At 41.0% G+C, this 16,935-nt stretch overlaps 1 protein-coding gene across 1 annotated transcript in view; it reads right to left on the minus strand.

Annotated features, from left to right (window-relative positions):
* Positions 1-16,935, minus strand: part of Sema1a (semaphorin 1a) — a 303,018-nt gene that overhangs the window by 269,899 nt on the left and 16,184 nt on the right. The window lies entirely within an intron of this gene.

Raw genomic sequence — 16,935 nt, forward strand, 5'->3', positions numbered from 1 at the left:
GGATCACAAGAGTAAAAATATTTCCTTGACCGGGACTCGAACCTCGGATCTTTCCACTTGCCGGGCGGATGCTCTTAACCACTTGAGCTATCGAGGAAACGTAATTTACCCGGAGATCCGTGGGTCTAATATGTCGCCAAGCGCCCCGATTCTTTAGCCAAGAGATGGCGTCAGGGGGCTGTTTCACCCACCAAAGGAGAAATAGACAATACACAAGAGGAAAGGACAGTGGGTTAGAATTCATACAACATCATACAGGAAAGGAACAGTGCGTTTCGTGGCACGCATAGCCAGAAGAAAGAGATGAGCCACATTGGCCAAATACACATTCAAACACGAAATCCCGCCAAACGGCGAATAAATACTCATATATACAGAAACAGATATAAGAAAAAGGGATAGGAACACACATAAAGGACGAACACAATAGAGGTGGTGAAGGCGGGATCGAACGGATCACAAGAGTAAAAATATTTTCCTTGACCGGGACTCGAACCTCGGATCTTTCCACTTGCCGGGCGGATGCTCTTAACCGCTTGAGCTATCGAGGAAACGTAATTTACCCGTAATTTACCCTGTTTCTGTATATATATATATATATAAATATTATATATATATATATATATATATATATATATATTATATATATATGCATTAATCAGTTTCCTTTTCCATTGGCAGGAATGATATTCCATCAAGATCAGGTACCCGAAAAATCAGTTTGGGTGGAGCGTGCGAAGAGAGGCATGCCCGGAAATCGAACCCAGATCATTCGCTCAGTAGTCCGACGTTCTACCCTTGGACTAACAAGTCCCCAATTTCTCACACAAATTTTCAACAAAAATTTAAAAAAATGCCACCTTAGACCTCGAGGCATTTCATCGCTGACGTGAGAACATCACTTCTACAAAATGTTTTACGATCAAAAGCATTAAATATCCATATGAGTATTCCTTCACGCGTTTGCACTCAATAATTGCACCCATCCAACAGGCAAAAATCCATAGAGATGAGGTCCGAAGTCCTTTTGAGTCCAGTTTTGTACCCCAACACGGTCAATCCATCGCCCAGGATACGGCAATTGAGGTGGTTAACCGATGAACGGGAGAGTCACGGGCGGGCTGCGTCATTTTGAAAACTTGTTTCCCATCGCGCAGCAAAATGTAATCTCCTAGTAGGAAAGCTAATGAGCTCAGCAGAAACTAAAGGTTGAGCTGCTGCTCTGTTAGTTGACCCTGGTAAAATAAATGGACCAAAGGAATGGTAACAGAGGATTTGACATCACGCATTCACACTGACACACTGGTGAACATGACTCTCTACAGTGGCAAGGGGATTAAGGTGGAAGGATGCAGATTACAAGCGCAAAATAATCTCGACTGGGACTTTTACTTGTTTACTACTTTTACGTGCTCCCATCCTTTTCCTTATATCTATATCCATGTGAATGAAGGAATTACACTACTCAAATAATAATCATAAATTGATTACTAGGGTTGAAGTCGAAATAAATCGTTACAATCACTTTCCTACACACAAGCATCTCAAACCGACTCAAACAATCGATCCACACATACCATCCTCGTTCTAAAACTCTGGTGCCGTATATATATATAGCTCCCTTGATGTAAATTAATGCTAATTACTGCATAAACCATTTTTATTGCACCGTAGTTAGTTCAATTACTTAATAGCACACTGCGATGAAACGATCAGCATGAACAAGGAAGCAAGATCGAGGCGAGAAGGAATGTGAACCAAAGAGGGAGGAAGGTTTTCGCATAATGGAGGGATAATCTGTTACCAAGTGAATAAAATGGTGTGGCATTAAAATGAGGTTTAATGTGTTTCTCTTTAGAATTACCCTGGTAGCCCTGGTTCAGGAATCACATTTCCTCAATACTAATTTAGCACCTCAATAAATGACATTCAATTGCAATGTTGATTGTTCAGGCTATCGCAAAATAGACCATATATTTCCCCAAAATGAGTACATATATATTATAACATTTTCTCTGGCTGACAAGAAACAAGTTCTTCAAGAACGCGTAGTCCAGTTGAATTCTGAATCGCCAATCTGCGAATTTCAACGCTCCGAGACGCAATTGACAGTTGAGATATCTTAGTATTCGTCATTCGCCTAGAGTTATCTTATTAAATTTTACGGTACATGAATGTCGTTTCACCACCCCACCACAACGAGAAAATAATACAAGATCATAAGAGTCATTCAACCAATAAACCCAAATACTCTAAACGGAGATCATTAAATACTGATTGGAAACTACGGCTGTTTTGATATAGCACGCATTAATAATGTTGTACTACGGTAGGCAAGAACATGTCAATAAAATTAGATATACTAACCCTAGAAAAGATAGATTTAAGATGTCATTTTTCCCACGAACGATAAGGGATAAGAATAACGTTTTCCGACCGCGGTAGGGGTCATGTTAGGGTCAAAATTATTCTGGTGTATATTCACCCCCTGCCATACACCCAAGCGGTGGCTTGCAGGGTACTAAAATATTTATCTAAAAAAATATCCATCTATAAAATTGTTCGTGGGTAAAAGGAATCCTTGTATAGGATCATAGGACAACCAGTTTCCCTCAACTTCCCATTGTGAACCCGGTTGCCAATGTAATGTGGGGTCAGAAATATTCCCTCGGTGTTGAACTCGCATGATTTTATATTTTAACAGTAGGCCAAAAGTCGCGCATGTAACTTTCGTGCCCCTGGCGGCTAACATCATAGTTTTTCCAATAATCGCGCGAAGTTTTCCGTTCATTCGTGACATTTTAAACGAATCGGCCGACTTTCCTTAATATTTTTTTTCCAATTCAGAAAAATGTCCTTCTGCGTTGGGTTCCAAGCGCTCGAGGCACACTCAAAGCGAGGGAGTCACTACTGCGACAGAGTGGAACATAGAATCCTGTTGAAACTACACCAAATGCAGCTCTTTAATACCATCCATCTACGTGCATAGCTGAGGCACACACACACACACAAGGGACATCACATGTGAAGGGAGTGTGATTTCGGGTCAGTTATACGGCTTATACTTCTCGCTGAAACCATTTTAGATCTATATTATACAACGAATTATTCCACGTTCACACCTGCATTTATCTGAAGAGCTGAGAATTCAAAACGGAAATGAAATAAAAAAATTAACCGCCGAAAAAGATACACACATCGACGACCGTTTCTCAGGTGATTGAGAGGGTGCGCGCGCCACTGAACCATGCCGGCGCATAATTTGAATCAAATGAAATTTTTCGTAAAAACAGGCAGATATTACTGCATTAAAATTATTTTTTTTAACATTTCATTATTCATGAAATAATAATCGTAATTTTAGTAATAGTAGTAGTTTTGAGGGGAAGCGACCGACAGCTGAGGTCATTTGCGCCGTACGGGATGGACAGGAAAGGAGGAAGGGAGGGGAGAAACCCGGCGTCGGCATTAGCCTACTCTTTACGAAAGGCGCCAAGGGGTCCGCAGTTTAACGTCCCATCCGACGGACGGCGTACTAACTCAAAGTGCTCTCCACGAAGCACCTCAAGTGGAGATCGAGATACCTCTGAAAAATATTCAGCACCGCCGGGATTTGAACCCGGGCCCTCTGGGTGGGAAGCCAGTACGATAGCCAGCGCACCATCTCGATCCCCATCGTAATTTCCCGCAACAAAATACCCCCACTTGAAGAATTATAAATAATATTTGGCTCAAGTAATATTAATGGGAAATGCATCGATCTGGCAAGAGAGTACTCCGTATAAATTGAACAATGAGCTGTACATGCCACAGACCGTTTCTGCCAGGAGGATCGAACGGAAAAGTATATAAAAGAGTCACACGCATGAGAGGACTGCCAGTGGGTGACCAGGTTCCACCCTTACCACAGTAAGGGATCATACTCTCACAGAGAAATTTCCTTGTTATTGCCATCCGCGACAATAATGATCAATTACTTCCAGAAACTGCTGACAAAACGCTTAGTATTCAATCAAATAAGGGAAGTTCTAAGCATTCGATAACGAAATTGCGGTTGCATGTCATCTCATTGCATCCTGATTTGACTAATTTAATGAGTATTTCAGTCAGATATTCACATTTTTAAGATGACTTCAAAGAATTAAGGCGTCGTACGACCACCTAGTCCAACAAAAAAAGTAATTAATAATGGCCCCGTCATCAATATATATTTAATTTAGGGATAGTTTTCATATTCTAGGATAATTTTTTTGCCACGTAAGCCTCTAAGTCTAAGGTGATTTCAAAGCACAAAAAGTCGCTCCGGCGACTGATTCCCTATTTATACGTTATGTATTTACTCGTACATATGAGTACTAATTCAAAAAAGAGTAGCCAGTATCAATCCGCCGGAATGATATGCTTCAAGAGGCTAAAGATAAAAGGAAAAAGTAAAAGCTTGAACCTGGAGCCTAGCAATGGATGGCTCTGGAACTTGGTATTCGAAGGAATAGGATTAGGATAGTTTAGATGCTCTTCAGACGTGGAATATGGGGAAGAGTGAAGAAAACCAAATGGACGGAGGAAGACAAACAAGAAGTGTATGCCACAAACAATTGGGCATAGAAGATTCGAAGAAAATGAAAACAGCAGCATAAAGAACTTATGGAGATGGGTTAAAACGTCGAATGTAGAGTAAGAAAAGTGAATGCTTGGTAAGCTGGGTGGGGGAGAAGAAGCATTCTGGAGCAAGCAAGCGGGGGAACATTGAGGATGAAGGCAATGACGCAGACCAACAGGGGTCGGACTGGGGAGGAAGAGTCAGTCCACGAGGATGTTCGCCATTTCCCCGGGAACTGCAGCTCTATTATTTCGTTGGACTATCGAAAATGAAGATAATTTATAAATTGATGGCTTGTCCCTTCGCAAATATATTTCAGAAACCAAACTTTTTTCGAGGCGCAAACGTGTATGACGACGGAAAAAATTACTACACGATGTATATTCGGGCAGCAAAAAATGAGAATTTGAGAGAAATACGCAGAGATATTTAAATCATTTTATTAGACACATGACGTAGCGGATGGGATATCCATGCAACAGGAATGACACTGAGTATCACCGCAGTGCAAAGAAGTGAATCTAGTCACCGCGTGAAACTGCGAATACTTAATCCCAATGCCCTCCGGGAAACACCCTAAATGAAACGACAATGCTCCCAGAAACCAGCAGTAATCAGTCCTGACGTTGGTTCGACAGGTTCGGTTGGATATCGCAATTAAAATCAAAAATTTACTGCAAGGGGCATCGCTTGGGTTGTCCCGCGGCTTCCCCGGATGTAAAACAGAACTTCGATCAGGAAATGTAGAAAGTAATACACACACACACATATGTATATATGTATATATATGTATGTATGTATATGTGTATATATATATATATATGCATGTGTATGTATATATTATATATATATATATATATATATATATATATATATATATATATATATATATATATAGGTACGCGCTGTCGAAAATAGGGGTATACGTATACAACTCCCCCAAAAGGATCCCCATATCTGGCGTCCTAACGACCCCCGGCGAGCGCCCTTGTGCCAGGTGGGGTGTAGGTGAATGCAGATTAAATATTGTAATTGTGAATTGTCCGGATGGAATGCATAGAATACTAACCAGTAATAAGCGTCTGAATTGCATGAGTGCCTGCCCTCTTAAAAGGTTTTTTCTTGCTATCTTTGTGTAGGCAAAGGCAAATTCCAAAGAAACTGCGGGAGATGCCGCAACAGTAACTTTTAACGGAGTCATCCGCTAATGTGCATTTCAATGCAACGAATGATTTTTACACTCTGAAATTGTTGCATCGTAGGCAAAGGAATAGCTGCTAACCATGTAATACTCGTAATATGTATAAGCATGTTGCATGATGGGTGTTCGGTCTACTCCTTTAAACGCGGTTTTTGGTGCATCGCGAGATGTCGGGTGCATTAGGAAATAATTGGGTATATATGTCTAATGGCTGGTGACCTACCACTCCCTGCCACACGTCCTTGCGACGGCTTGCGGGGTATTGTGAAGATGTGAATGAAATGAATATCCAGTACGACACCACTCCTTTGAATACGAGGACATACACTCGTACATGTACATCTACACTATTCTAAGTGTCTTAGCTAACCCATTCACACGGAAAGGGAGTTCTCGCCTATCGCATTCTTTTCGATTCATACATCTCCATTATGCAAGTATATGAATCACGCACGGCATTCCATATCCTCAATACATATTGTTACCCCGAGAGCCTTAACTTTCACCAACCCTAAATGTCCCTATTCGAAGCAAATCACCGTTCGCTCCCCAAGCCGACCTTAACGAGATATTTTACGTGACAGCCTAACGCGTAATTAGCAATGAAATGGTATAATAAGTACATACTTGCAACCCAATAAATGCTCTAACAATCACGTTGTTATCCTGGGTAACGGTCACGTGAGAGGGCACGCAAAGAAATCATTTGCGACTGAGAATAAATTATTGACGGAACACCGCTACACAGACGCGATAAAGCCTTAAGAAAGAAACATGAAGCGTAGAAAAGTAAAACGTTTCCTGAAATCGTTGCCCTATAATAAATTCCGGAAACGTCATTTCTTGTACAACCCAACCATAATTGCGTTTGATGCTAAAGGACCCATTAAAACTCTCCTAAAAATCGGCAGATTAGACCGCCCACATAAAAAAATAAGATTTCCGAAATGATAATGATCGAGATTTAAATAATCGCTCTTCTCATTATCTTAAGAATGTATTAGCAATGAAAAAACATGTTTAATACTCGATACGTCCGATAAAAAGACCTTTAATTAACACCTCCCAATTTTCAACGCTTACGCAATTAAAGGTTAGTGTGTCAACACCCATTGCCACACATTTACGATGCCGCCCCAAAGGACATGACGAATATGTAAATGTAGACAGGTGACATGCGACAAAAAGTAAGAAATGGAAGTGGAAACAGTGAAATTGTGAAACCAGGGAAAACATGGTTACAACCCACTTAAATTCAGGGTTATTCCCCTTACTTCATGCAGCCGAAAACAGCCCTTTCTCGGAATAGGCACATTTTAACGGGCGCCCTTCCAGCATTTTATAGGCACTTTCTTTAGAATTCCTCAAGGTTCCTATTCACCCTACATTATATGGCGCCGCGTTTCACCTCTCCCAGACGCACAGTGGGACGGAATTGACTTAATGGAGGTCGGGTTATTGCTGCCGCTAGTGTTCTGGCATCCCATCCCGCGGGACCGGGTTCGAACCCCAGTGAAAGCATGATTTTTTTTTGGGTTTCTAATTAGGTTGCTACGTATCGAGTGTTAATTGAAGTCCGTCATCTAAAGTACACCGTGTGTCGGGTAGGACGAAGAATTGTTACCTCCTCAGGGATTTTCGTTAAAAGTAGGCCGACGCCGGGTTTCTCTCCACCCTTCCTCCATCCCTGAACATCCTGCATCTAACATATTGAACATCTACAAGGTCTGTCCCAAAAATAAGTAAAATTAATCTGGGGGAAAAATGTATTGCAGATCGAAGTACAAATTGTTAAAATTCTTCAAAAGAGCACCCTTAGGTATCGACACACCAAAGCCAGAGCCTCCGCTAGTTGTAGTGTGCTTCCTGTAAGGCATTCATGGAAACCACCTATTCTAGAAAATTCGGGTCACCTTCACCGTGGTCCTAAAGGGCCAAGGCAAGATTTGTCACATACGAGCAGTCTTCCGAGAGCACTTTGGGGACCATCTTGGCACACCCTTCTCATGGCTCACTCTTCTGTAAGAATGCAATGCACTGTGGTTTTCTGAATTTGCACTCTTCTGCTATCACATTCTGACACTTGGGGGGTCAATCAGAATTGAGCATGTACCTCACTTTTTGCACGTTTTCATCGCACTCTGTTGTTGATGGATGTCCAGGGCATTACATCCTCTCTACCCTCCCAGAAAATTCTGTGCAAGCAGAAAACCATCACTTGGTCCATTTCTCCATCTCCATAAGCATCCTTAACCATGGTCATGGTCTCCGAACCCGATATCCCGAGTTTAAAACAAAATTTTATCGCATATCATTGCTCCAGGGAAAGTACCATCGTGGATCTATGACGTGAGCGTCGAACAGGGGTCCAGTCTAGCAGCAATCCGCACACTCTAAATGCCTACGGTTAACTAAGGTGGGTCAGATGCCTTCCCAAGATCTCCCATTACCTTTCCCTCCACAAATCACACCCCTCCAGCCATCTGCATTGGTGGCAAAAAATCATTCTACTTATTTTTGGGAAACACCCTATATTCATCATGGCGAAAATCGCCTCAGCTACAGGTCACCTCATTAAAACTACTTACACCAAATGGACTTATTCCTGGCACGAAAATATTAACTACACTCCTTTTCTGTAGGATTACAAAAGTACTTTCAAACATCAACACACGGTTTTTTTTACAACTATATGGATTCTTTCAAACAAAAAAAAACGAGTTAAATCAAGTTTTAAAACATTCCGGTTGTCTACGGACTTAATACCGCGCTACGCGACCTGTCACTCACGTAAGTTTGAAAGTGCCACTCAAGTATGACACGAGAGTGACAACTGACGGCCGGTACGCATTAAAATGTTGTCCTTTCCACCCATCGGTTTGTTTTCTTATTGCTTACTTTTCTCAAAATTTGGACGAGTAGCCTGATGATATAAAGTAATGAACTGAAGATGCTGCCCAGCGAGGTAGGCGAAAGCTTTCACATGGCGAAACTTCTGACTTTGACTTACTTCTCCTATTCCACAACTTAAGCTCTCTTTCTTAATTCTCGCCGCACCTGCTATAGGTAATGAACAGAGAGAGATAAGAAATGAAGAATGTAGTACCCCAACCAATCATTACATCATTTCCTCCTAAGAAATTAAGGAATTAGTTATTACATCCATTCTTGGATATCACTGAGACACAATTTCCAAATCGTTGACAGAAGTCAATTAATGGTTTATTAAAGGACAAAGGGAGATGTTATCTTTCGCTGGTTAGGATGATATGGTTCGCTCATTTAGAATGTGCAGCTAGTACATATCCTCACGAAACTGGATTGATTGCCGAATTGGATCGCGAACAGCGAGAGGAGCTGGATTTGTTAAACGTTTTTATGAAAAACTTAGTAGCGTATCCAAAATGTAAGATAAGCTAGGCTGGGAATCACTCACGGAGCGAAGGTTAAATTAAATCTCTTGCATAAATTGTAAGGATGTCTCTTTAGCAGTGATGTTGAAAATGTATTATTACCCACATCGTACTACGGTATGAGAGATCATTTTAATAAAATTAGAGAGAATAAGTGAAGGAACAAATAAATTTTAAGATGTCATTTTTTCCACGAACGATAGGGGATCAGAATAACATTGTCCGACCGCGGTAGGGGTCAAAATTAATCGGTTGTGTATTCACCCCCTGCCACACGGCCTTACAATGGCTTGCAGGGTGCTTAAAAAAATGCAAAAACAAAAAAATGGAATAATTTCCACATTGTTTTTTGAATAATTTGCTGAAACATCGCCCTACAGCAGTGCTGTTTCCAATGAACAATGATATAGAAGCCCACCAATATGAGAGCTTTTATGGTTATTATATCATTAAATTATCTATTTCATTTCTGTGCTTAATTGCCGATGCAATTTATTTAATTGCCATTTTGGCCAACAGTCCCCACTTCGGAATCGAAAAACCTCACAAAAGCTTATCTTGAGCTACAGAACCATCAATCAACCAAGGTATTCTGTTTATTTTAAATGTAGGTTTCTGACGGTCCCTTAGCACTAATCCTTAGGTATCGTGGGAACTTCCCATCTTTCTTCATTCCTTTGTAACTTCTGCCTTCCTTCATGCTGTCTTAAAATCCCACTGTCTTCCTTCCTCCACCCAACTTCCGCTTTCCCCACGCCCTCCGTTTCATCAAGGCCTTCATCATACCACTCATTACGTACCTTTCAATATTTCTTCCAGCCACTCCCGCTGCCCTTCCCGGATTTCCCTCAGTAACGTCCCCTCTTCGACCACGGCACCACGAAAAACCACAGCATTTGTCTTCCACTCCTCTTCCAACTTATTTCCACCATTCTCCATCCCACTCACATCACTAAAACCTCTGATCTACACATCTTCTTTCCTCAAAGACAAAGCCTCACATCCAAAAACAATACGCTCGATATTAAAAGTCTTAACTAAACTTTTCCCCGAGTCTTTATTCCGTTTCACAGCCATCGATTCTACTTTTCCAGTAAATGCATCTTTTGCTAATGCTAATTCTTCTCCTTATGCCCCAATTACCACGCCCCTTCCCCTCTGAAATACTGCCCAGAAGCATTAAACTGCTCCACCTTATTCCCTACTACTTGTTGTCGTTTAACTTACAATGCCACTATTTCAGAGTGTAAAAAAATCATTCACTTTGACCGAGATTCTAACTCGGATCCCTTGATGTCCGGTTTCGAATCCCGATCAAGGCGAATGATTTTTTACGCTCTGAAAGTGTTGCATTGTAACGCACATTTAACGAATGACTCCGTTGAAAGTTACTGTCGCGGCATATCCCGCAGTTTCTTGGAACTTGTCTGACTCACTATTTCCGGATACTCATTCATAACAGTAGCTTTAAATGCTATTCTCGTTTTAGTTGTGTTTTACGCTTAGCATTAATGTCAACATGTGACTATGATAACGGTAGCGTTCGCTTTAATGATACATGACCTATTTCACATGAGGCAATCTCTAAACGATAACCATCTTCACGCTTGTTATTGTTTCTATGTAGAAACACCGTGGTACTTAATCAAATTACATATACTTTAATTATTCTATATATGAGTATTCGAAAACCATGTACTCAGTACATAACAGCCGAACATTTTTGATATGAACAATGATATGTGCAATTATAATACTAAACATGAATTATTAATTCACATTGCTAAACATTATCTACAATGGTATCTTGTAAAATATGCAAAATATGTATTGGTTACATCACCCCAAGAGTATACAGAGGTACTATTTGTACACAGGTTCCTTATTCAACACTACGAGCTCAACCTAAATAGAAAAATCAAGACAAAATTCATCAACTGATGAAATTGAACTCATTACACGCGAATATAATATAATAAGTTCAAGTCCCACCAACTCGTAAACTTGTTGGCAGGTGTATCTTTCAAAACAAGTCAAGCATATTTTGACATTCGACACATTTATTAATAAAATACTCATTTGCAATTCTGCATTAAGTTGTTTTCTTTTTCAAAATTTTCACAAAGGCGACTGCAAATAGCATAAATTATTATTTTCTTATCAGCATTTCCACGCAAACTGTCGATCTATATACCGCCGCGCGATGGGTATTCACCGGCCAAAGATTTATAGGGCTGTAATATCAAGGGGCCGAATACATATTCTGAGGTCGAAAAGTCTCGGGAACGAAAAGTCGTGAAACCGAAATGCGTCCAGGCTGTAATGACGGGAGCTTCGTCGTCGGAGGTGGAATGACGACTACGGGCATGATCCCTCATTTAACAGCTTGCCTTTGCTTGCCTTGCCTTTTATAAAATACCATAATTCCAAACGACGCACATAGTATACGCTTGAATTTTTACCGATAAGAACAAGTCCTAAAGAAATATTGAAAGATAAAATGTTTGATATGGCTTTCAAAACATCCAAAAACAGACCATTTCTTCTGTCAACGTTTACTCCATTTAGCAGGAGGTTTTCACATAACCATAATAAAACAACAGATTACACCATTACATATTTGACGATAAACATATATTCTCAGCTGATGGACTCGATGTCACGGAGAGGGAGAATCAAAGGACTGAGGAGTACTAAACAATCATGCCCCCCCCCATTCCATACAGGAGCTTTTCCTGTCGCCATTTTAGTCTCATTTCCATTTAATATTTCTGTTTTGTAAATTTTAAAGCATAAACTCTCGATTATTCGTACGCGGATTATCCGTTTTGCGGGTTGTCCGCACCATTCTCCACCTAGTACCGTAAAAGTTTAATAAAATACAACCGTAATCTTCAAGATAATTAAAACCTTTGAATGTTCGATACAATAAAAGCTTTAAATATCTGCGCTTCCTAGAAAGTTTTTAATTTCACAAAATAAAAAGTTGTAAATAGCATTCAATGTTTCAATTTAATCATTATTTTACCATCCGTATTTTCACAATATCGTTTCCGCCGCAATCATTAGCCCTTAAGAATTCCATATTCTCCTTTAAGACGAGCAAATGCAGTTTTACTATACAACAAATTAAGTCATTAACTATTAATCCGTCGAAGTTGCAATCCTTAAGCAAACGAACTCATTAATACTTGATCATCTACACACCGTATTTAATTTATCTACACAATTCCTGGGCCACAAGTGAGTTGGACGGTCCCACATTCCTTTTGCCACTGCTAAGGAGGCAAAAGCGCAAAAGACAACGGGAGAGCTTGTCTCACACACCTCTGCGTGCTACTTCCCATCCTGTCTCCCCTTCGGCAATGCCCGATATTTCGAGCAAGACTTCAGCTTTAGCACAGCACATTATCTCGATATCAAGACGTCCATTGAATAATCCCCCTAAATAAAGTTTCCACGACCAGCTCGAAATCCAGTAAATAGAAAGAAACGACATAAATCCATTCCATGTTCTATTCTGCACGTAGTCCATTAATGTCTTCAGGTTTACTATTACAAAGCGCCTTTCATAAATCGCAACTCATCATCATCATCTCTTTTTGCTTGGTTCGTCTTTTGTAGAGGGGCCTCAGCACTTCCTCGGTCGTAGTCAGAATCAAACTGAATAACTCCTCGTATTCTTTGCGCGAAGGGAATTAAAACTGACCAAACAAAATCTTCCGGCCTCGTCCATTCTCCATAATTTCCCAAGAGCGCCGCCTGAACTAAAAAAAAATAATAACTCTCCAAGGTGTTCTATTGGCAAAATTTTAAAACGAAAAACGTAGAGATTCCCCCTAGAAGTAATTCGGTTCGCATTTTAATGTTTTGGGACTACAAATGGGCATTAGGAATTTTAATGGAAAGGGAGGACACGAACGTTAAACTTCTGAGGACTCTTTTAAGTGTAACAGGTAAAGTATGCGTAATCCAACTCACCATTTAATATTTCCGGACCTCCCTGGATGTGAATAAAATAAAAGGGGACTCTAAGATATGTACATAGACAAAAGACTGCAAGCAAATTAAAAGCTGGCAAATATGATTCGATGAGCGGCATGGAGAAGCCAAGCGATAAAAGGGTCAATTTATTGACCTGATGGGTGGAGGTTCAAATTAGGGTGGGACCTTAGAATGCATTGATCTAAATTGATTGGATTGAACTAGATTGCAAGAACAGCGGGGGTATTATCCTTACAAACCGATCGAAATAATATCAATTTTGCGAGTGAAGGATGGCGAGGGACGATTGGGAAAGGTTGGAGGATTTTGGCGGGCTTTAACCGGTCGCAAGAATGTCTTTCCTCTCTGGGCTTGGGGTCACTCCTTTTCGTTTCATTATTTGAAAAACTTTCCTGTCGATTTTAAACAAACCCCTAAGACCGGTACCAACATTACATTTATGAATGAATCTTCGTAACTTTATTACAACTTGCAGTCGAGGATACCAGTTATAGCCGTGTTGTCGAAAAGTTAGGAAGGTTCTTAAATGGCATATTGAAACGGACCCCAGGACGTTCTGGGGAAGCCTTTTTGGCGTCGCAGACAAGGGAGGTGTCCCTCGTCCCTTTCACCCGTCGAAGCGTTTATTACCATGCGGGCTCCAGTCTCGCTAATAAAAAGCCGACCCTCAGGTAGAGGACTGCGGTTGGGTAATATTGTGAGATACATGGACCTATTACGAATGAAAACCATTTTGCGAAACACTCAATACCGCTACATATATTGTACTTCGAATAACAAAATAAGGTCATGCCGGGAATCATGAAATGTATATTCTGAAAGTCGTGGACCACAAGCACTTGGAATGCGGGTTACTTGGAAACGAGGCATGCGAATCAAAAATTTCATTGGCCCCGAGTAATGTATGCAGGGGGTTAACTCCCCGGGAGCTTTCAAATTAAATCGTTTCCCATGTCCACTCCCAGCTTACACACGAAGTGAATCGTCCGGGGGAAACTAAGAACTTCCAGCCGCCAAAACCCTGGCTTTACAATCCACGCACGGAGCAGAAATTTACCGGAATCATACGGGGCCGTAGCTCAAGTCCATTAATTTATGCTCCCCCGGAAACACAAAGGGTTACGACTGAGTCAGTCGATGCGAAATGCAGAATGTTTACGCATCAAGCAGACAATGCTGTTTAGTTTATTGTTCGAAATATGTTTTTTTTAACATTTCGGTAAGATGGTGAAAATTCAGAGAAGGATTCCAATCTTCCCTCCGCTGCGGTAAAAGAATTTTTTGATTATTTTATGACCACTTCCCGATGCTCTGAATGGGTGTTCTTTTTAGTAGGTCCCGGAGCCCGAAGCGCCTTATATGATGCTTTCCTACCGGTAGTTCAACTAGGGGGGAGGGGAGAAATTATATTTTCTCAGGTAATAAAAATAGCGTTACCTTCAGAGATGAGGTCAACCTCAGGGGTTCAAAACTAGCCCTTCCGATCACGAGGTGGAACAGCTTTCTCCATGAACTTTAAATAGGCAAATTCTTACTTTGAGACTGCAATAAATATCACCCCCAAAGTACGAGTATTAAAACTGCAACTTTTAAAATACAAAAACTATTAGAACACTTCGAAGAAATTTGGAAAAATTCACCCATTTCTTCGTCAAAATCCAAAGGAAAAGACCTAGATCCCTCGCATTCAGGAGCATAGTCCAGAGAGAGAGAGAGGGGCGGTGGGAGGGAGGGCCGCCGATTCCTCGCTGCTTGCCGCCTTCACTCGGCCGGCCCTTCACCTTCCGGCCGAGTCACCTTCCCGAGACATCCATAAATTCAGTCGCGCGGATTGCACGCCGCAACTCCGGGAAACCCAACCCGTGCCTCTCGTGTCATTCATTCTATTCTCACTTGGCGCTTCGAAGTAAACGATCACCAAACACTCTCTCTCCCCATTCCTTCACGGCCGCCTCATTTTTACAACCCCCGCACCAAATGCAGGGAAAATGTCGATATTATGACAATATCAACTTGGGCATCCGACGAGATTCATATTCTGAGGTGAAAAAGTTTCGACAATTCCGCCGATGACGATTGTCGCTGAGATAACTAAAAAAACAGTAAACCTATGAAAAATTAGTATTTTATTATTTTTATGACACTTCAAGCCACCCCCAGGCGGTGCCACAGGGGGTGAACATGCAACAAACCTATTTCGAGCCGAATATATTTACCCCTACCGCGGTCGGACGATGTTATTTTAAAAAAACCCTTACAACCTCAACAATTTGTAATTTCCTCAAAATAACTATCCAGTTAGAAAAACAATAACAGGGAAAAAACAATATATATATAAACTAATAACAAAATAATAATAATAAAATATATTTAAAAATACAAATCCTCAAACCCTATATATTCTTGTACCAACCCTAATAAATTACCTCCATATAGGTACCAACCCTGCCTCAAAAGGATTGTAAATCCGAAGGAGTAGTTAATAGGCTTACTACCTTACGACGGACGGATGGACAATGTTATTATGATCCCCTATCGTTCGTGGAAAAAATGACACCTTAACTCTATCCGTTCAACACGTGATCTCTAAAATTCTATAGACATGATCTCTCCTACCGTAGTACGATGGAGGCTATAATACATTTCCACATCACTGCTAAAGTGACATCCTTCCAGTAGTAGTAGTATTTAGGGGAGGCGACCGACAGCTGAGGTCATTTCCACCATTAGCGATGGAGAGGAAAGGATGAAGGGTGGAGAGAAACCCGGCGTCGGCATTAGCCTACTCTTGACGAAAGGCGCCAAGGGGTCTGCAGTTTAATGTCCCATCCGAAGGACGGCGTACTCACTCAAAGTGCCCTCCACAAAGCACCTGAAGTAGGGATCGAGATACCTCTGAAAAATATTCAACACCGCCGGGATTTGAACCCGGGCCCTCTGGGTGGGAAGCCAGTACGAGAGCCTCCGCACAATCTCGATCCCTGACATTCTTCCAATTCATGCAAGAGATTCAATCTGTATTTTAACCTTCGCTCTGCGAGTGATCCTCAGTCTCGCTCCTCTAATAATTCTGATACGCTACTCAGCTTATCATAACATCGTTTTACAAATTAGTAGATTTGTTTGGATTAAAATAATTATATTTCAGCTAGAATCGACCGATTGGAAGTGTACGTTACCTAAAACATTTCTACTGTTTTACCTCGAGTTCTCTTAGTTGAAACATCAACATTTTCTCGTTTCTTAGTTATTCCATCCAGGAGTGAGATTGACTGAACCCCTCATTCAGTGCAAATTCATGGTAATTCAGTTATTTCCATAAACGTTATTTTTCTTACACCCCTCTTTACTAGGCCCCACATAATTTTCCGTTTACCTAATTCGTGGGAAATTTCCACCTATATTCCATCTGGCAGAAAGTGGAGTATGTGACCAAATGCGTTTGTGTGTAAGGTTCCATACCCGGCAGTGTATGAAAGATGACTCCCCACCCTATTGCTGTATGAAAGCGAAACTAATATTTTCACTTCATAGAGTTGCAACAAAATAGGAAATTTTGAGGAGGCCACATCTCCGGAATAGTTGGAACGGGACATTTCAAAACTGGCCGCAGTGGTCCCTCCCATCTCTGGCTATCGCAATTCTCAAGAAGAAGTCGATAGTAATACGAGACTTTTTGAAGGGATTTATGAAAGAAACCAGCTAGCGGGAAGATA

Source organism: Hetaerina americana, unplaced genomic scaffold, assembly GCF_022747635.1.
Source record: "Hetaerina americana unplaced genomic scaffold, ioHetAmer1.1.p SCAF_1, whole genome shotgun sequence".
NCBI classification, from domain to species: domain Eukaryota; kingdom Metazoa; phylum Arthropoda; class Insecta; order Odonata; family Calopterygidae; genus Hetaerina; species Hetaerina americana.